Source organism: Oryctolagus cuniculus, chromosome 4 (genome assembly GCF_051225735.1).
Source record: "Oryctolagus cuniculus isolate XC-2025 breed Fujian yellow rabbit chromosome 4, ASM5122573v1, whole genome shotgun sequence".
Lineage (NCBI taxonomy): Eukaryota > Metazoa > Chordata > Mammalia > Lagomorpha > Leporidae > Oryctolagus > Oryctolagus cuniculus.
Window position 1 is genome coordinate 91,608,158 of NC_142870.1, and position 21,690 is coordinate 91,629,847.

The 21,690-nt window shown below is 43.7% G+C and overlaps 1 long non-coding RNA gene across 25 annotated transcripts in view; it reads left to right on the top strand.

The window, feature by feature from the left end:
• The window catches only part of LOC149127041 (uncharacterized), an 88,274-nt gene that overhangs the window by 43,978 nt on the left and 22,606 nt on the right, over window positions 1–21,690 (top strand). For 6 of the 25 annotated variants that reach the window (XR_016232479.1, XR_016232480.1, XR_016232484.1 and 3 more), the window contains 3 exons: window positions 1,951–2,000; window positions 3,628–3,741; window positions 11,574–11,607. The exons of 3 other annotated variants lie outside the window; for them this stretch is intronic. This is a non-coding gene — a long non-coding RNA (uncharacterized LOC149127041). Of the gene's footprint in view, window positions 1–1,585; window positions 2,766–3,627; window positions 3,742–11,573; window positions 11,608–21,690 lie in introns of those variants that run through there. 16 more of the 25 variants (XR_016232488.1, XR_016232493.1, XR_016232496.1 and 13 more) reach the window with 6 other exon arrangements.

Genomic DNA, 21,690 nt, shown 5'->3' on the forward strand with positions numbered 1-21,690 from the left:
CAAAACTGTTTATTAAGTTCATGAATTTAGCTCTGGAAGGCACTACAGTGATTTGTTGGGAATTTATTATGTATAGCTACTGTGCTACAAAGTACCTCATTCAATCACCATGAATACATCCACAAGATTATCATTGCCACCTTCAACAGCTCAAAGAACTAAAGCTCAAAGAAATTCAAAACCTCACTCAATGTCACATAATGAACAGAACAGGAGGCCAGGATTCAATCCCAGATCTATCTGGCCTGAGGGTGTTCCAATTTATAAACACTGATGGTTACATTTTCTGGGATTTTCATAACTGGTTGGAATAAAAATGAAATCATATAACATTCAATAAAACAAATTATGTGAGAAACCAACATAATAAATAAACAATACTCAATACTTCCTGTTAACTTTATAACATTTTATTACTAAAAACGCTCTTGAGGTTATTTATGTATCTTATAGCTGTATATCAGAGAGAGTATTTAATGGTGTGGTGCTATCTTTTCCAAATTCCACATTTAGCAATGATGTGTTGGTAGCTTGAAACTGACCATGGTAGGAGTATTTACGTGAAAATTATGAGCCAAGTTATGAGAGCTGGTTGTTGTTAATATTTATTTATGAGCGCACCACTGGCCTGGCCCCAAAGCCAGACCATACTTCAGTGAATTTTAGGATTTGGGCCCAAGACACACACACATTTCTTCCATTTCAGATTTAAACTTCACCCAGAAGGACCCAATTTTGTACCAGCACAGATAAACTTCCTACTAATAGAAAATTGACCTTTAAAAGGTTCTTTTGGGCTTCAGGGTCAGAATGAAATTAATTCCTAGTAGTTATTTTATGCCTATGCTGTACCCATATATGATGAACTTCTACCACAAGTCTAATTATACTCTTCATCATGTCCTATACACAGAAATATATGATGTAAGTCTGCTAGTGGAAAATTCCAAATGTGAATATAAATGCATTTCTCCAAATTTACATTGATACAGTAACCCACTGTTTTATCTACCTGTCCTCAGAACCTGTGCTTCACATGCATAACTTCCACCCTGTATCTTCTGTGTGGTCTCAGGAAATGAGACTTAATTTTTGAATGAGGTGATAGTATCAGTACTAGTTCTTAAATTCAAAGCAGGAGAGTTCACATTGCTAGGGCCTCAGTTTTCTCATCTGTCTAATGGGGATTTTGACCCAGATTTCCTTTATGCTGGCTCTATCTCCAAAGGAAACCACATATCACTTCACTTCTTGGGGACTTTGCTTCTGTATCTGTAAACAATGGGCAGGTGAGCCAGACTGTTTCTGAAACCCTTTACTGCTCTCCCAGCTTACAGATCTACCAGAAAAGCCATGTTTTCAACGCAATGTGTCATTCCTATTACATAGCACCATACTCCAACTCCAGAAAATTGCCAGGTAACATGCTGAGCACTGTGAATACTGATGCTTACAGAGGACTTGGAGCATCTTTCTAGTTAGGAGCTCCAACCATTGCAAGGCCAGCTTTCTGTAGACCTCAAAGTAGAGGGAACAGCTTGGTCCCACATTGGTCAGGGGAGCATCTGTACTTTTTTTTTTGTAGACAACCAGGAGGACTAAAGAAGGAATGGTGAACCATGCATGCAGGATTCTAATTTGATATCCTAGTTGGGTCTACAGTGTGGACAGGAAGACATATGACAGATGATATTTCCAACTGGACTGGGAAGACAGTGGATGATGGTAGTAACTAAGGTAAATGTTATTGCAGGAGCCTTTGGAGCCATTCTCATAGTAGACAGAGTGTAGAAGCTCAGATATGACATCTCTCTCCTTACCCTTGACTTACTGCTTGACCCTGAACTTAGAGCTCACTTGCATATTTAGGGAAAAATCAGAAATTGTTCTTAACTCCTCATTTACATCCTCAGCCTCATCATCATCCACTCAACCATTTGTGACTTCCAGGTTGGAAAGCACCATGACATCCATACCCAGAAAATGATTCTGGAAAACAGGTATGATCATTACTTGCATTTTTCAGAGGAAGAATTGGAGGTTCCAAAATGGAATTGAAGTAACTCGTTCAAGATCACCAAGGTTTAGAGCCAAAATTAGAACTGAGCTCACTATTTCGACTCTAACATTGCTGCAGTTTTCCTGCCCCAAAGACTTTTACCAGATGAGGTCAAGACTGCTAGCTGAGATGGGAAGTTTCAGAGCTGCTACTCACATGAGAGCTTACAGAAGCACTCTAGAGAAAGAAGGAATGGACAAACCTATCCTCAATGAATCCTAGAAGTGGAAGAGATCCTACACATTCTCTGACCCAGTCCGTTCAATTTTCAGAAAGGAGAAATAGTATCATACGTCCAAAATCATGCCAGAGCCAAAACTACTTTTGATACTGCCTTCACCTGTTACACATTGCCGTCTGCTCAGGCACTATTTACTTTTATCCACTTTCCCCCAGCAGCAACACTAAGGAATCATAACTACTTAAATATCCTTTACTGATGTGAGCATCAGTCAAGATCCCTTCTTCCCACATGGGAGTACTTGGGTCTGAGTTCCAGCTCTGCTCCCAATTCCAGCTTCCTGATACTGCACATGCTGGAAGGTGGCAATGGGGGTTCAAGTAGTTGGCTTCCTGCCACCCATGTGGGAGACTTGGACTGGGTTCCCAGATCCTGGCTTTGGCATGGCCAGCCCCCTGTCATTGTGGGCATTTGGGGAGTGGATCAGTGCATGGGGGTACATTCTCTCTCTGCCTCTCAAATAAATACATAAAGAAGACCCTTGACCATCACTGTAAGGACAATGTAACATTTTCCACCAGCATGGGCATGGACTAAAGAACCCTGGGTGGAGGAAGGCCTGCAAGCTTGACTCTCAGCTGTCGTTTTGCATTTAATCTACTCCATGCCAGCAATTGGATTTATTGCTGGTGAGAACAGTGACTCATGCTCTTCTGACGCCAACTAACTAATTTATCCTGCCATGTCTTTGTAGGCACAAACGTTTAGTATGTGATCAAAAATAGAGACCCCCTGTCATCCAGTACCTTAGGATTGGTCTTGTCCAAGTCCAAGGATTTACACAAACCCAAGGCAAACTTTTATCCCAAATATAACCAGATAAGATTTATTTTAGGAATCACTGATTTATAGCCCAGTCATGAAGGCTTGCAAAATATAATAGGGAAAGAAGTCTCATTTGGGATTTACCTGTTGGGTCCATTCCCACTTCTTTTATTAAATTGATCTGTTACGCTTAGTGACTCATTTTCTCTCTCTGTGCCACATTAGCCACATCTGCGAAATGAGAAGGCTAAAGTAGGTGACCTTTGGGAATTATCTATTTTGATCGACTCCTTACAAGACAACGCCTTTATCAGAGACATCTTGCTACATCTCAGTTTTTCTGTATGGTCTTGCTATTCTTTAGAGATGGGATTTGGCATGCATCCTCGTAGGGTTCTTCTGTATTTCTAAAGGGATAGAGAACTCCTTGAAGGCTGAGATATATATCAACTTAACTGGCATGAACTTAATTTTAGGATTGGCAATGGAGAGTACGTTAAACTTCAGAATTTGACACGACTTTAAGCTTTTTCTCTCTCTCATTACGATATCCCTTTTAAAGCCTTTTTTCCAGGCTAGATGGACAGGCCATACGCTGTAACTATCAAGAGGTGAAGATGAATCTAGGGAAAAAGACCACAGCACTGAAGCAAGTGGGACATTTTAAAAGTCACAGGTAATTGTGTCGAAATTGACCTAGCAGAGAACTTGGGTATGAAATATGGGTCTGTTCATTCATTTATTCTATTGATATTTCCTAAGTGTTACCCCAGGCCAGCACTGTTACGCTGGGGGAAACACAGATGAACTCCACACTACCTTGGAGTCTTGCAGTGGTGATTTGACAGACAAACGTCTTATTGTCACTTAAGGCAGAGGCCTCAGTGCCGGGAGAAAGTTCTGGGCTGTTCAGAGGAAAGTGAGACTCCGTCTCACTGAAGATGCTTCTGAAGGAAGCTGCATCTTGAGTTTTGAGCATGGCCAATCAGACAGGACTTCTATTCAGTGTTAATGATGAATAGACTGGGGGATATACTTCTCTATGATTCCATGTTTTCAGCTGTAAAATGGAATAATGAGAGTATCAGGCTTATGGACTTTTTGTGAGTAACATGTGAGTTCAGATGACTAAAGCTTTGAGAAAGTTCCTAGGACATTGTAAGTGCTTGAAAACATTAGCTGTTACTTTTATGCTAACTTCTGAGTAAATGACCCAAAAGTTCCCTGCAATCACAAAAGAATGACCCATGGAGGAAGCCCTGTTCTCGCAGAGTTCTTCTACATGGTACAGCAAAGCTGCTTGTGTCTTCACAGGCACTCATGCTGGGTAGTTCACGAACAGTGTCCTTGCTCTCGCCTTCTCCCCCACCGTCACACCCATGCACACACACACACACAGACACGCACCCAGTTTCTCCTGTAGACGCTGGATTGTTTATCAAAAGCCCCAGGTGTAGGAGTGTTTCAAATGATTTTTGGAAACGAAAATGATTTCAGAGATGTCAGGCATGAAGAATGTGGGTGTAAAGTACAAACAATAGGCAAGTTCATATCGAAATCTTTACATTTAGAAGAGATAGGTTTTCCTTTTTGTTGTTTTTTTTTTTTTTTTCCAAAAGCATCATCATTTATGTGGTTTGAGAATGATCTTTCCTCTGGAAATTAGACAGCACAACACAGAACACAGAGATGCAGCTGATTAAGTGTGAGGGCCCTGTGTCTTTTGAGCACAGCTCCGTCCTCCTTCAGGCATGGAAGCCTACAAGAATGAATTTGCTTTGAGTCATATATTTTACATAAACCAAAGAGGTTACCCCTAAGATGAACTGTCTGGCTTATTGTTCCCCACCCCCATGGCTTCCCACATACCATCACAGGAAGGCGTTAGCAGTTTCAGGACCCAAACTTTCTCTCAACAATTTCTTTACTTAAACCAAACAGGGTTGCTACATTTAAAAATAATTATCACTGCGCTGGGTGTAATGAGTAGTTATGGGCCTGTTGTCCTTTTGAATGTAAAGATAATGAGACAATATTTCTCGCACAGATGGAAAACAGTGGGGGAAGGTTTGATCTCTTGGACCCACTTGTTTTTTTGTCTGTCTGTTCGGTTTGGAAATAAGGACAACCAGTCACCAAAGTTTCGCCAGGACCAGGGTTCCCAGAAATGATCAAGTTTACCCCAAATCTATTTCACTTTATAGGCAGAAAAACAGAGGCCCAGAGACAGAAAGGTCACACACGGGTTAGAACCCAGAACTTCTGAATCACAGTCCAGGATTCCAACAATAGAACAAAAGATTAAAACTCTAACCCATAATCATGGTCTCAGAAACACCAGGGTACTCACAAAATAATCAAAGTATAATGACATGATGCAATAATACCTGACCCGAAAGGACTGTTAGGGGGACAAATAAGACAATGGATTTAGGTAAAATGTGCAGGCAGGGACTACATGGCTGATGAAGCCTGCAGGACATGCGCCTCCTCAAGTCAAGGGAAAAGTGAGAAGGATTTTCTTCTTGCAAACAAAGTAGAATTCCTAAGGCCATTCTCAGTGACTGCTTATTTGCCTTCTTCTAGCCTGACATTTCCATTGCATAATTCGGTAGTAAGACGATTCATGTCATTCTGGAGCTAAAGATAATTTGTCTCAGTCTGTCATACAGCTATCAACCAAGAACAAGAGGTGGCTGAGGTCAGCAGTAGAAACACTACATTTTTTTTCTGTAACGTTTGTTGATCTAAACCCAGGGCAGGAAGTCTTAACTCTGAGTGGAGGATCCCCAATTAAAGAAGCAAGTGGTCTCTCTGGCAACACAAAGACTTGCCCTTAGAGCAAGGGAGATTGGAAGAGCAGGCTGGAGGTGAGGTCAGGAGGAAGCAATACTTGGCGTAAGAAGTCCACCTGCTGCTCATGGGACTCGTCAGATAAGGATTTAAGATGAGCAGGGTCACCTGTCAGCTTGGGGAAGAAACACTTCATGCATGTGGAAACGGGACCAGGCTTGTTTGAAGCCATGCAGGGGAGGAAGCTGGCAAGGGACAGAGTCTAGTTAAGAACTTTCGAATGATCTTGGCTGGTAAAACACGGAGCCAGGCTGGTCCTTGAGAGAGTGAGCAGCTCATTGCAGAAGGTATGCTACAGGGGCTGGGGAAGTGGTGTGAACGCAGAAGCGTCAAGTGAGAGGGTTTGCAGATGGAGAAAATGCCTCCTTTGGTTTGCCACACCACAGAGTCTCTCTGAGCATCTGAAATTCCTCTCCTAAGAGGAAGGATGCTGGAAGAATCACGGGAGACAAAATGACAAGAGGCAGAATGAAAAACTCACTTCTCTTCTCCCATGGTAGGAGAGGGATACAATTCTGCACTCTGGGAAATGAACGGGCAGTGAATTTCCAAGTCACTCAAAGGTGTCGTCTCTAGTCCTGTGTTCAGACAACATGTGGAAGGCCTTACTTTTAGATAGATGGTGGGGATTTTGCAAAAGCAAAAGCTTCTGTGGCAGAAGTGATGTGATCCAGATTGTGTGGCTGGAATCACTCAAAGCTAGGTGGTATCAGGCTTGGAAGACCACGCTGCGTGACTAGCACATGCAGCACTGGGACCTGGCTGAAAGGTGGGGATCTGTGCTGCTGGAGTGGCTGGAACATTGCTCGTGGCGTTTGTGCTGCTGCCCCGAGACACTGATGGGATCCTTGGGGAAGGCCTGTTTATCGAAGTGGGCTCCGTGGAGTTATGATTCTCCGCAATTCAGGCAGTAGGGCCAAATCAGAGAAGTGCCACATAGTTATAGCCTTGCTCTCCTGTAGATTAAATGTGCATGTGACGGCCCTCAGCAGGACTCAGGCACAGCGAAATGCTTCACTTCAAATAGTCCTGCTTTCCTCTAACTTACTTGTTCACGGAAACCATTTTTACCTAACACTGCTACCTCCCTGGGAACTCCTGGTGCACGATGAGTGTCCTGAGCAGCACTGATGGATGCAGCACACAGACCCGCAGAAGGTTAGAACTGAGAGCAGCAGGCTCCCTTGGGCTTGGCTCTTCTGCTCTAGCATCCCTTCCCCAGCCCCTGTAGAACACCTTCCGTGATGCAGTGCTCACCCTCTCCAGGGGCAGCCCAGCTCCACGTTAGACCAGCCCAGGCAAGAAAGAAAGCAGGGGCGTGGGAGGGCTGTTCCAAAGTCATGGCCAGCAGCCCTTGACTCTGACTTGAAAGCACCTGAAATTTTAAATAGCAACAAATAACTACGAAATGTTGAACCACAATTTAGGATGTAGCATGTGCTATGGAAGGTTGGATGGCAGTTACAAGAACACCGGACTTGAAATCAGTGGAGCTGGGGGCTCACTGGAGGTCTCTAGATGGCCTTTTCACTAGTACTGCTTGGGTTCGGCTTCCACTTTGATTCCAGTTGGGTCTTCTCTTTTCTAATATGGGGAGGCAAATGCTTGTGTGACTGATCTCACAAGTTCTGGTAAGAATCAAGAGAAAGGATGTGAAAGCAGTTTATAAATGTGAGGAGCCTTCTCCCCCCAGTAGGATGCCATAGCCTCCACTGGGGGGATGTGTCTCTTTTCTGTTTGTGAGACTGGTTGGCATGAATCTGTCCGCAGGTTCCATCTTTCAACCACATCCGTGGGTGAGTGAGGTGATCTGGTACCCGAGTATGGAACGCGCCATTGCCCCTGGAATTACAGGCTAAATCCATGACCTTACCCAGGCACACACAGCTGAGCTGAGCAGCAAGGAAAGGCAGGAGCAGAGGAGCAGGCCCAAGCTCTCCTAATTCAGCAATAGACAAATGCTTTCAAACTCTATATTGTCAGGACTGGAAAGAAAAAAAAGAAGAATCCAACAACAGTAGCACCCAGAAAAAAAGATGGAGCGGGAAGACAGAAGGTCGGAGTTGGTGTAGCCTCTGTATCTTATCTCGGGAATGCTGTTGATGACCTGAGTGTAGTGTGAGATCTTAAGTGAAATGAATTGGTGGTTTCAGTTCCGGATATGGTATGCAAAGAAAAAAAAAAAAGCTGCTCTTTGAAATTCAGTGCTTCCTCGTCTGGGCTTCAGGAAGCCACACGCCTGATGCTGAGCGTGGAAACTGACTCATTTCTAGCTCTTTGCGATGAGCTTCTCCAGCCCTCAGGCTGTGGGCAGGAGCTGGGGCCTAATGGGAAACCAGAATTGGGTCTGGCCAAACCTGGAGAAGGAGAATCAGACACACATCAGCAGATGCACATCTCTGTTAGGGTGGTTGACCTACCAGAAGGTTCTACAGGCAGTGGCCCTTCTAGAGAAACCATCTCTGAAGTTTACTGACTTATGGTTGGCAGGAGGTGGGTGGCCTGAAACGGTGGACGACAAAAGTACAATGCAGTGCTTCCCAATACCATATCAGAGTCCTGTTAAAGCCAGGCAGCTCGCTGGCCTTCCTGGACAACCTGGCTTCAAATGTACAGGACATCATGTTTTCTCACCACTTAGAACTAAGAAGCAGTGGACTCTTCTCCTTGCCTGACCCAACAAGCTATTGGTGTTCTATGTGCTTCTCAGGTGTTAGGAAGCACACAAGGCTGCCATACATTGATTGAAAAGGGAAAAGAAGTTAGAGACCAAATTTTCCCTCATTAAACCGAGGCATGAAACCTTAGGATATTACAGAGCTCAGAGCTTCTAAAAGTGACCATTTCAAGCTTGATCCTTTAGAGCTCAAATCAGTGGTTGCCAGGCTTTCTGCAGACCATATCAACGAGAGAAGGAACCTGTTTAATTCCAATTGACACATTAAAAAAAGGAGCACCTTGTGTGAGGATAATGAGAATGTTGGTTTAAATGAGAAATCAATGAGCGACAAGGTGATGTAGGGAGAAGAAGAAGAAAAAAAAAAGTAACAACTGGAGTCTTGGCTTAGGGCAGAGAATCTGAGCTTACTAACTCCATGACCTCTGGCAGCCACTTAATCTCCCTAAGCCTCACTTTCCTCATTTGCAAAGTGTGAACACTAATTACAAAATGAGATCACATATGTGGAAGTATTTATAAATGGTAAGGGCAATTCAAAGGTTCGTAGTTATCACTCCATATAAGTTTCAAAATATTAATGATTAATTCATGTTAGAAAGGAAGTTTCAGACTTCATCACAGAGCAAGCATTAATCTTCCAATTTTCTTATCTTGAGAGCTTGTATAAAACAGATTAGTCTACATTATTGATTTATTTGTTTTTTTTTTTTTAATATATATATATATATATATTTTTTTTTTTTTTTTTGACAGGCAGAGTGGACAGTGAGAGAGAGAGACAGAGAGAGAAAGGTCTTCCTTTGCCGTTGGTTTACCCTCCAATGGCCGCCGCTGCAGCCGGCGCACCGCGCTGATCCTGGCAGGAGCCAGGAGCCAGGTGCTTTTTCCTGGTCTCCCATGGGGTGCAGGGCCCAAGCACCTGGGCCATCCTCCACTGCACTCCCTGGCCATAGCAGAGAGCTGGCCTGGAAGAGGGGCAACCGGGACAGAATCCGGCGCCCCAACCGGGACTAGAACCCGGTGTGCCGGCGCCGCAAGGTGGAGGATTAGCCTATTGAGCCACGGCGCCGGCTGATTTATTTGTATGCTACTTAGTTCCAAAAAGAATGTGAAGGAACTTATAATGTTAGTCACAGATATGTATAACAAGATCATTAAACCACAGACAAAAGATTATGGCAATGTTTTTGGGGAAAAAATAGGAGACAGAGAAAGAAAATCCAGATTAAGAAAAATTCTAATGATGTCTTCAAGTGATTCTGAGCTTCCCTACAGCTTTGCTAACAAGGAAATTCATTGTCTAGAGCAGCATTCTTCATGCGGGAAAGAAGTGTAGCTACCGATCTGTCCCGGCCCTAAGCTCCACTCGAAATGTGTCCTGTGCATCTTTACTTCGGGATATCAAAAAAATAAAACAGGCAGGATCTTCCAAAGGAGATGCAGCAAAGATACTCTTCCAGTCTAACCACTAGGCGCTATTTGCCTTTGTGAATCAGTGCCTGCCTTCCGAGGACTAAACAAACAGCAAGATGATTAATAGAAGGAGCAGGCTGCCTTCAAAAAACAGGGCAGTGGAAATCAGAATGCTTGCTCCTGGCTGAGGTGTGCCACGGGCTTGGGCATTCAGAGGCAGCCACCAGTCATTAGGGGCGTCAAGTAGGCAAGGCAATATGGGAGACGCCTTGCACAAGGTCACTTGGTGTCTCTGAAACTGACTCTGCATTCGGAGTTCCTTAATATGATTTTTTAGGTCACAGTGTTCTAGGCAAAGCTCCCTGTTGATGTACATCTCTCATGCAAGATTTAGATCACCTCTTTTCGGGCAGAGCTCCATGGAAACACCGCCCATGATTTCTGAAATGGAGTCTGATTGGTTCCCGGTAATGCCCGGCTGGAGTGGAGTGCTGGACACTTGGCAAGCCTGGCACTAGCAGCATCCAGTCCTTGTAGGCTATGATTATGCTAATGTCATAGTAAATTCCTGTTTACCTAAAAGGAGTAGGGAATGGGGTATTCTGAGCAATGGAAAATTCTGGTTCATCTGGTTATCATCCATATCATTTGCTGCTTCTTGGTTTCCAAATAAGTAAATTACAACACACTTTGGTAAACACTAAAAAGATACTGAGCATGATTTAAGCTTTCTTTGATGATTCATATGGTACTTCAGGATCTAATAGTGCATATACCATCATTAAGGTGGCAACTTTGCTTTTTCAAAGATCCTGTTGGAAATGTGTGAAGTTGGGGAGTAGGACTGCATGTGTAGTGGCCTCCAACCAGGCTACTGGCTTTGCTGTTGAGTTAAACCATTTTATCCTTGATGCTATTTTGTTGGCATGGCATATTAGCATGGAGTCTGGTCTGCAGTAAGGTATTATTTTACTATTATCTTTTCTCAAGAACATCAGGAGGAAAAAGCATCTGATTCATTTAACAATTCTGGTGTCTGAACAAATTCAGTTCATAGGGCATCAGTTTGGACAGAATACACTTAATTTTGTTGTTTCTTATGAAAGAAAACGAAGGCCCAGAGAGGGACCGTGCTTGCCTGCAGTCTCATGGCAGTCAAGGGGTAGAGCTGATAGTAGATCGCACGTCTTGATAGCAGATCCCACATCTTCCGGAACAGCTAAGGCCCGGCATTTGCAGTAGAGTGGCTCCTGCCACAGGTGCAGCTTTTCCGAGCAGCAGGACATAGAGACGGAGAAGAGATGGCTCCTTGGCTGTGGGACTCTAGGAACTTCTCAATACTATTTGAAGGTTATCAAAGTCCTCTTCAGTTTAGAAACCATGGCCTTGGCTTTGAAACCATTCCCAGGATAAAGGACTAATGAAGTTCCCAGGATTCAGTCAAAATGAAAATGTCTCAAAAATAGCAAAGAGCCACACAACTCCACTTCTGTGAGAGTAACTTTTTTAAAGTCACCCAGGCAGGTTTAAATTCCAGGTTTCTTTCTTTGCTTGTTTTGCAGCTTGATTCATTCTCTGCCTCGGGTATTTGAAAAGGTAAGTTCGTACTCACTTCACTTCCAAATGAATGTACTGTAATCTCTGCCCAGCGAAGGAAGGGGAAGGAGGAAATGAATGATTTTAATGCAGCTGATTGCATTTTTGAAAGGCAGGACTCCATCTCTATAAAATTACCTTTTCTGTTGGTCAGGAAGTATTCTCTCCTCCGTAGTTACAGATCCTGGCTGGACCATTTTCCTCTTAACCATTCTCTGCACTCTTACTCATGCCTTGATCCAGGGGTCTCGAGAGCCACTGTCTACACACGAGAAACCAGAGGGCTGGATCTCCACCACCTCTGGGGGTGAAGAAGGAATGCTCAGCTGAGTCCCAGGTGTGAAGCACCTGTGTCCACTGGGCTGGCCAGAGCAGCGCCATGATTGCTAACCTGCTACGTCCTATCTTTTCAGTTGCAGGAGGCTTCTTTTCAGAGACATGTCTGTGTATTTCTCTGCGTGGATATGCCCACACTCTTCTACTTTCAGCAAGCACCATATATTGATGATAAATCAATACTCACAGGATCCTCACAGGCAGGGATCATAGAGGGCAGGGGTCTCACCCTCCACGAGGCTCTGCAGAACTATTTCCACTAGTGGTCATCCAGGAAAGGAAGGGAAGTGGCCAGGAAGCAGATCTCTCTTTACGTTCTACCTCACCCCCTCTCCAGAACACCCTGGGACCCCTGGAGCTCTCAGGATGCATTCTCAACCCGGGAGGCTGGCACTCAGGGTCGGACGGCAACTGGTACTGCATAGCTTCTCGTTCAACAAATAGTGAATGCCGTCTCCAACACCTTGGTGACCCCTTCTGTCTCTAATCTTCCAATGCAGATACAAATCTGCCTTCCTTCTCTTACCTCCTCCTCTGCTCACCTTCTGCCATTTCTCTGTCCTTTTAGCCCGCCATATGCTTGTTCAAGCATTCTCTGTCACTGACATGCTCAGTTCTCATGCCCATCTGCTGAGTGCCCTTCTGCCTTTATGAACAGTCCCCCCTTGCCTCTCTCAAACTTCAGCCGCCTGGACTTTCTTGTCTGGGCCCCAAGTGACTTACCTGTGTCACTGTTGGCATGTGACACACATCTCTGTAGAATGCAAGCTCTTTGAGGACAGGGTGTGGCTCGTAGCTGGCATCTGGCTTGAGTGGAATCTCAAGCAAGCCTTCTCCTTGAGGCTGATAGAGATGGATGTTGTTCTCTTCCACTGAAAACCGAGTTAGGGATCATTTCTGCCATGACCTCTGACCTCAGTCCACACAGGTCTGTCTTGAAAATCACACCCATCGTGTGATGGATAAATGAAGAGAGCAGGGGGAGGGGGGTAAGCTGTGTAACATAGCGGCACGTGCACACCTGCCAGGGGCTCGCATGGTGCTGGAAATTTACAGGAATGTATATCTGTGCTGTTGCTGAGCCGGCTCAAAACCTGTTTTGCTGGAGGCTTCTTCCCTTAGCAGGTATGTTGGGATATTGTGAATGTTGCCAACTGGGACAAGAGGACACCCAGGCGGTGCCCAACATTTTTTTCTTTCATTGTGGCCAGCCTGCAAGGTCAGGGCTCCACACTTTTTGCTCTTTAATCATGAACCTGGGACTGCTTTGAATTATCTCAAGTGGCCAAGCTCAGAAGACCCTCTGATTCCAGTGACAGCAGTTTAGAGTTTTAGACTCTGAGATCCTGGAATGGCAATTCAAGAAGTAACCTTTAAAATCACCTCAACTGATCTTTTTCACAGAATCAGATCAAAGTTGCTTTGGTGTTGCAACCAGAGAGATAGACTTTATTCATTCATTTGGCCATTGATTTATCCACCTACCCATTCTTCCACCCAATCAACGATCTCTCTACCAACTTGTTTGCTGAATAGCCACTAACCCCAGCTGCCCAGCCTGTGCTCAATTCTAGATATAGAAACATGAGTACAACATGGCCCTTGCTCTCTAAGAGTTTACTACACATGTGTATAAACACACATACATAATACTTTTGACTCAAAATGTTGTGCCATGATACAAGGATGAACAAAGCATGCCATGAGTGTAGAGAAGGCAGTGATCATCGAGTGAGAAGGGCCTGTTCAAAAACACTGGGGTGCAGCAGTCCAAGAGAGCACTGAGCAGAGAGTAGGACTCCAAGGAGGGCTGTGGTGTGGGATGCAGGATTTGTGCTATGGCTTGGCTGGCAGGGACATGGAAGCCTCTTGTGGAGTTCTCATAGCTGTGCTGTGTGCTTGACCTTTACCTTGGGGATGACAAGGCACTTTTGAAAGTCTTTCAAGGGAGACATGTCGCATTACATTTACATTTTATTAAGACCTCTACAGTGAGAAGAGAGACTGTTACTGAAGGCTAAGGGGGCTGCTTCAATGGTCCTAGAAACAAACATAGGCAGAGTAAGTGTTTAAACATATAGATCAGATCATGTCACCCCCTTGTTTATAACCCTCTATATACTATACTCCCTCCTCCCTACCACCCAGCTAGTCTTCACCACAAATACCTGCTTCGTTTGTATCTGTTTGCATGCCGTTTGACTGTTTCTAGTCCTGCACCACTGGAGCAAGGGTCATGTGTGTCTTCATCACCCATTGGGTATCCAGGCTTAGCATAATGCCTGCAATACAACTGTTGCCCACCAAGTGTTTGCATGACAATCGATGTGATCTTGACTTCAGTAAGTGGCAGTAAAGATGTAGAGGATGTGATCTCTAAGGCAGAAAACCAGATCCCAGAGTCTCCCTTTTCAGATCCACTGTGTACTCAGTGGGTGGCTGGTCTGCATTCAGGAGAGCATGAGGCTGTGTTCTCAACTCCCCGCCTGTCATACCCACAGCTGAGCCTTGCCTTTTCATGACAAGCGACCTTGTTTTTCCTCTTCCCCTCTTCACTCCATGTGTTTCTATGCATCATTGGTCTCTGCAATGCAATATCCCAGGGATCCTCTACTATGTGCTTTGATATTCTAATCTCAAGTCTATTGTCAATTAGTTGTGGGCCTGGGCAATCTCTTTTCTTGGAGATTCAGTTTCCTTAACTATAAAGAGGACCTATTATATTATTGCTTTCCAACTTACATGCTATGAGTCTCCAAGTTCCCTCGCTAGGGATGGATATTTGGAGCAGTTATCAAGATGCCCATGTCCCACACTGGGACTACATGGGTTTGAGTCCCTGTTCCAGCTCCTGACTCCAGCTTTCTGCTAATGCAGACTCAGGGAGACAGCAGGTGATAGCATATGTCGTTTACTTCCTGCCACCTGCAAGGGACACCTAGATTGAGTTCCCAGCTCCTGGCTTCTTCTCTGGCCTAGCTCTGGTCATTGTAGGCATTTAGGTAGTAAACCAGAGAATGGGGAGCTTTCTCTCTGTCTCTCCCTCTGTCGATCTCTCCCTCCTCTCTCTTTCTCTCTCTTGTCTTTAAAATGATCATAAACAAAATCTCATTAAATAATTTAAAAATATTTTCTGTTGTTCATTTCAACTTTAAAAATATTTTTAGTTGTTCACTTCAGTTTATGGCCATAAATATTTTTGCAGAGTTGTAATCAGAGCACATGTATGATTTTGCATTCTATTCTTATCCTTGAACATTATTTCTTATATGCCTTTTATGTTGCCGAAAAGACTTCCCATTCATCATTTTAATGGCTACCTAATCTTCCATAGAGTTAATATATCATAAATTATTTAACCATTCCCAAATTGTTGGGAATTTGGATTTTTGCCCAATTTTGCTATTTTAAAGAACTTTGAACATACTGAACATACAGGTCTTTTTCTCTTTTTTTCTTTTTTAAGTTATTTTCCTTAGGGTAAATCTCTAGGAGTGGGATTATTAGATGAGTTTTATGGCTCTTGAAAAATATTGCCAAATGGCTCTCCAAAAGGATTGTTTCAATTTGTATTCAATTTTTGTTCCACGTATGACTGTGCCAGTTTCCCAGAAACTTTGCCAATATGTTTTGAAAAATCAATTTCCTTTAGTTTTCTCAAGTTGAACTAGTATGAAACAGGGCTTCCTGGTTGTTGCTGTATCGGGATTATCATCAGTCAGGCCAAAGTTGTAACATAGCACTTGGCAAGTAGAAGCTTTCAACAATCAATATTATTAATACATGAAGAGGGATCATAGGTGGGGCAAACATGCTTATCCTATGCTCCAATGCAGTGCTTTTCTGCCCACTGTCTCCAGTTCAACCGACTGCAAATGTTTATTTTCTTGCCTTCAATGTTGCCTCCAATAAAAGGGCCAGCAGTTCTTCACTCTCACAAGGTGACCAAGGTTCCTTTGCCTTAGAAGCCCTGGGCCAACCCCCCTCCTTGTTGATTCTCTCACCTCTTCTGTATTCTCTATCAAGCCAGGGTCCTCACCAGATATGGGCACTCCCTTTCCCAAGGCTGCTTCTTGCGTTCATCTGAAACCCCCCCACCCAGAGTTACATTTCCTACTCCATCTCTTCCCCAAGACAGCCCTTAGTTGTCTGAGGGTGAGGATCACTTGCCCAGTAGGTGTTTTCTTCTCCAAGGTGAGGATCTCTTTTCTTAAGCCATTCCTTACCCTATTCAAGTTTTCATCTGATCACAGTTCTGGATGCTTCTCTCTGAGTGAGCTCCAATTTGTAAATTTCTCCCTTTAAGGCCCACCCATTCATTTAATAAAATTTACTGAACATCATCCAAGTGACAATCAGGATTCAAAAATGAATGAGGGCACTTTGTAAATTCACATTTATTAAATAAAAAAATTAATAAAATTAAAAAAGAATTATGGTGAGCAAGAAAAAAAAATGAATGAGAGCCCATCCCTGCTGCCCATCTCTCAGAGTCCGATTGGCCAGAAAAGAGCACAGCTCTTGGGCTTGACCTCTTGGGCAACAGGCTGGAGAGGGGGTAGGGACACCCTAGAGCAAATCCAATGGTCTCCTTTGTTTAACCAACCCTTGCTGTGCTAACCTGGTGCAATGACTGTCTCACTAGGAGAAGCTCCCATATACCGTTTTGCAGAACTATGGCATCCCAGAGCCTGATCTTCCGAGACTCAGACCAGGAGAAAGGTGAGAGATGACCACCCACCAAGCAAGCTGACCTAGGCTCCTTCCTAATATGGAGACACAAACATCAAGGTGCCTGCCTAGGTGAGGCTCCTGGATACTCAGGGAGTTGGTAGGAGTCTAAGAAAGGCAGATTTCTTGGGTAGGAAGAAGGGGAGGCTACTATTAACCATGGAGAAGGAGAGTGGAGGGAACTTTGGTCTTGCTCTGCCATTGGTGAATGACCTGAGTGTTGTCACCTAGCGGCTCTAAAACTCACTTTATTTATGTGTAGAAATGGGTTGAGTTGGACAGTTTTCTTGGTCTTCAGTGTATCATCCAAGTGTCATAACGGGTGATCTACAAAAGAGCCAATCCTGATGATTCCTCTTGACCTCTCACATCCTCCCTCAGCCACCCCAGAAAATCACAGAAAAGAAGGTGACCTATTAGTCACCGGGCAGATGTTGGAGAGTCCGTTGGGATTCCATGACCTCTGCAGCTACTGTGGTGATCATACCCAGTGGCAGCTACAATCTGTGGCTGGCAGCATTTGTTCTCAGCTTGCTGAGCCTGGTGCTGTAGCTGCTGCCTCGTACTTCCTCTCATTAAGGCAAACCACCATCTTATTTTGTTTTGTTTTCCCCGCATGTTTTGAGTTTGCTGCTTCCCAGCTCTTGTTATTAGAACAGACATAATTAATAACTCCTGGCACATGTAGCAGCCAGATTGGACAATCTGCGTTGTGCTTTCTCGAACTGTCTTCTGAGCAATCTGAAAGCCAGAATTTATAGCCTGGACCCAATACAATGGACTGTTTTGTAATCCCCAGAAAGAATCAGGAACTCACCACATTGCCAGCATGAACAAATAAAATCCTCTTTGTAGTTCTTAGTGGAAGTTTTATCCAGCATCTTCAGTGAAGAGCTGAAAGCAACTTGTAATCAGATCTTTTCTGAAACCACTCTTGAGAAGATGATTCTATGGCTGTCTTTGGTCACCGTTCTAGAATTTTCTATTCTGGTTGTGAGGAGTTGGCTCCTAAGTGTAACCCAACTTCTGTAGCAGCCTAGACCCATTTCCTCAGCAGAATTAAAAACAAGGACTCACTCTTCTCAGTTTACTCTTTTTTGTGATTGGAGAAATCATTAGGGATCTTATTACAGTGCTCTATTTTTACCCTAAGCAATCACAATCCCTTGACCTTTTCTATTTCAGGGTCTCTATAGCCAAACATCCGGCATCTCCCTTTCAGCCATTTGGACTCTTCCTAATTTACCCATGTTCATTTAATTGATAGAACCTCGATTGGAAAAATGTGATCATTTAATCATGTTAATCTTCTTTCCTTGAGGCTTTGGAGGACATGTATTAAAATAGGGTAAAATTTCTGCTCAAGTAGTTTACAATTTGCAAACAGAATTAGCAATTAAAACACAGGGTTGAGTTTTGTTGAACAGTTATAAAAGCAATATAACCCAGAGGTTCTAGAACTTGTCAGCACATTAAGTCACCCGGGGAGCTTAAAAAACGTGGATGACCAAACCCTTTCTCCAGAGACTCCGATTTAATTGGTTTGGGGATATGTCTAGGGCTTTGAAAATTTTATAAGATCCTCAGGTGATTCTAACGTAAAGACCACTTTGGGGAACCTCTGGTGTAACAGAAGGACTGGGTGACCCCAAAAAAAGAAAAATGATATTTTAATAGAGAACTTCAACAAATTTTCATAGAAGAATTTAGCATAAAATTCTACTAGCAGTTTGGTTTACTGGTGAGGAATTAAGTTCCCGGCTTTGAGCTTATAGGGACTGGAATTCGAACCCTAGCTCTGTATCTCGGCAGCTGTGGTGTTCTTGAGAGTTACTGCCCCTGTCTGAGGAGTGGCCACGAGCAAAGGCACAGAGTAGAGGAGGGCAGTAGGAGGAGAGGAAGGGCCACCGAGCTTTCCTTGCTGAGGGAAACTGGGGGTTTGCAAGAGGGAGACCGCAAGGAAGAGGTAGCTCGCGGAGGGTAGAATTCCTCCCCACCCAACCCTCTCACTCCAATAAAAGTCAGTTCAGTTGAATTCCTGCTCTGACACAAGGCCAATGGAAAAAGCATGACTAAAGAGCCAGGCAGAGTCGTGTCCTTACCCACTGATTCTCACGCGCAGCGAGCAGCGGCCCCTTCATCAGCTGCTTCCTATACTCCACATTACTCAGGCCTTAGGCAATCTGAATGAGAACAAAGGAGACTGTGAAAAAAATTGCGTATCAATTTCACAAGGAACTGGTCAACAACCTCAGGAACTGAGGATGAAGAGGAGGAGCCAGAGACTAAACACCTTTATCTGAATAAGCACAAATTAGCATTAATTGCTTTTCATGGTTCCACTGTAAGATTTGTTTAAGTAACAAGTGGTTATTACGGTGAGTATTGGTTCTTGAAGTTCTCTCTGGGGGCCCATGACAAGATGGATCGAAATAAATCTACATTTCCAAAGGAAGAGCTAGTTTAGTTAAAGTATAATGAAGAATTTCTCTGAGAATGTCACATGAATTGCAAATGCTTGGAGGAGGAAGCTGTAGACATTATGCAGAATAGAATCAAGTTTTAGAACATCGGGCTATAGGAAGAGCTTTGGAGAGCTTCTTGTCCAATTTTCTGTATAAAAATCGAGTGCTTAAGGACCCAACGTGGTGACGTGAATTGTATGAGGTCACTCAGTGAAATAGATATTAGAGAAGGAAGGGAAATCAGGTCTTTTGTCTCTCGTACTGTACTCACTTTCCATATGAAAAACAGAATTTGGTTTTTCATTCAGGAATGGCTTGGCTTTTCTTGGGCGACAGGTTATCTGACAATTACTGAACCTTGTCACACACCCCTGACATGGCCACAGGACTCTGCATTTTATCACCAACCTTCCTTTTGAGTTCCTCTTGCTATCACTTTTATTTATTTATTTATTTATTTTGCATTAATCTCATTGTGGCTTATTGGAAGCACCAGCACAAACGGTCTTAAATCCTTTGTGGAACAAAGGATGGTGAGAAAGAAACAGGTAAGCTGTATTCCACTTGTCTCATGCTCTCACCATAGAATAGAACTTATATTGTTCAAGTCCACTGTGTGCTTGTGTATAGTATTTCTCTCAACATCACCACAATAATATATGCACTATTATTATTTTCTTTTAAAATTTTAAAGATTTCATTTATTTATTTATTTGAAAGGTAGAGTTAAAGAGAAAGAGAGCAAAAGAGAGACAGAATGAAAGATCTTCCATCCCCTGGTTCACTCTCCAAATGCTCCAAATGGCCCAGGCTAGGCCAGGCTGAAGCTGGGAGTCAGGAGCTTCATCCAGGTCTCCCACAAGGGTGCAGGGCCCAAGCACTTGAGCCATCTTCTGCTGTTTTCCCAGGCCATAGCAGGAAGCAGAGCAGCTGGGCCATGAATGGGTACCCATTTGGGATGCTGATGTACCAGCTGGGGCTTAACTTGCTTTGCCAGAACACTGGCCCCAGGTATGTGTTATCAGTATCCTTACCCTCCAGGGAAGTAATTGCCCGAGCCTCATCTGGAAAGGATGAGGTTAAGTCCAGATCAGAGGACCCTAGCACGGATGTTTCTTTCTGTAGATATTTATGGCCCTGGGGCGGGGAAGCTGCCCTAGTGTCCTGAGTGGCCCCCCACGCACTGCTTCCCACAATCCTCTGCTGCTTTCTTCTTCAGAAGTGACTAATTATTTTACTCAGCAAGACCTCAAATATTACTCCAAACAAGTGGTTTCCAAAGAATTGGCTATTTTCCCTGTGTTTTTGTGTGTGTGTGTGTGTGTGTGCTAGGGTAAGAAACCCAACCAGTAATTTTTTCTTTTTTACTTCATGACTTACAAGAACAAAAATAATCATATTAAGATGTCAAAAATAAATTTTAAATGTGTAAATGTGGGAGAAAGACACCTCCTCTCCGGGAGAATCCAAAGAAACTTAAATAGACTCATGTGTGCTCTTTGTGTGAAATGCAGTGGCCACAATTCAAATTAGACTGTTAACAGGACATTAATAAGAATGAGCTGGGGATAAACACGGAATTGCAAAATAAGTTCACAAAGTCATTGAAATTAGAAGCACAGAATGTGGTTGGGAGTCAGCACTGCCCTGCCCCATTATCCGAACCGACCCCTTGGAGAGAGGCCTCATTCTTTCCATTGCTGCTTCTACAGAGCAGTAGATTGGAGCACACTGTGCCCTACCCTAGGCTGGATATGACCTGAGAATAAGGGAACAGCTCCTCCCCTTAGGGAGTTCCACTGTGGTTGATGAATTTCATGTTGGTTACAGTGAACTAAGCTTCTGCCCAAGAAACTACTAGAGTTGATCATGGCAGCTGGTAAAATCTCAGGGCTTTGTGGATGACGCTGCAGATTTGGAAGTGGTAAAGTGCTCCAGTGATGGAGCGTGGAGTCACCTCAGGGATACTAGAGAAAACCCCCATTTTATAGAAGAGTTTCCAGGAAGGCCTAGGGAGAGCAAGGGACTGGCCCAGGGCAAAGCAGTGAGTTAATCATAGCTGTTTGTGAAGTGTCAGACCCTGTGCTGCCCACTTTACATATTCAATTTCTTATGTAATCCATGACAATGCTACCTGGTAGGTATTGTCCCATTTAGAGAAGAGGAAATTCTGGTGTGGAGGAGAGAGCTGCTTGCCTGTAATCCCATAGCTACTTAGTTGCAGAGGTGGGATTTGAATCCTAGTCTATCTGCCTTGAAGCCATTAACAACACACCTGCCACTAGCATTCTAAGTGAAGGTCACTTCAGTGTAATGCTTCCTTTAGCATGGAGAACCTTTGAGTATAGACACTGATTTATTTGGAACATGTTTTTCTGAGGGCCGACTACAAACAAGTCTTGGGCTAGACCCTGGGGATATGAAAAATTAATAAGTACAGGTTCTTAACCTTCTGGATCTCAAAGTATAATGGAGTGACTGACTCATGAAAGGGAAAATTACAGTACAGTATGGTAAGTGTTATTATGGAGACATAAACAAATGCTGTGGG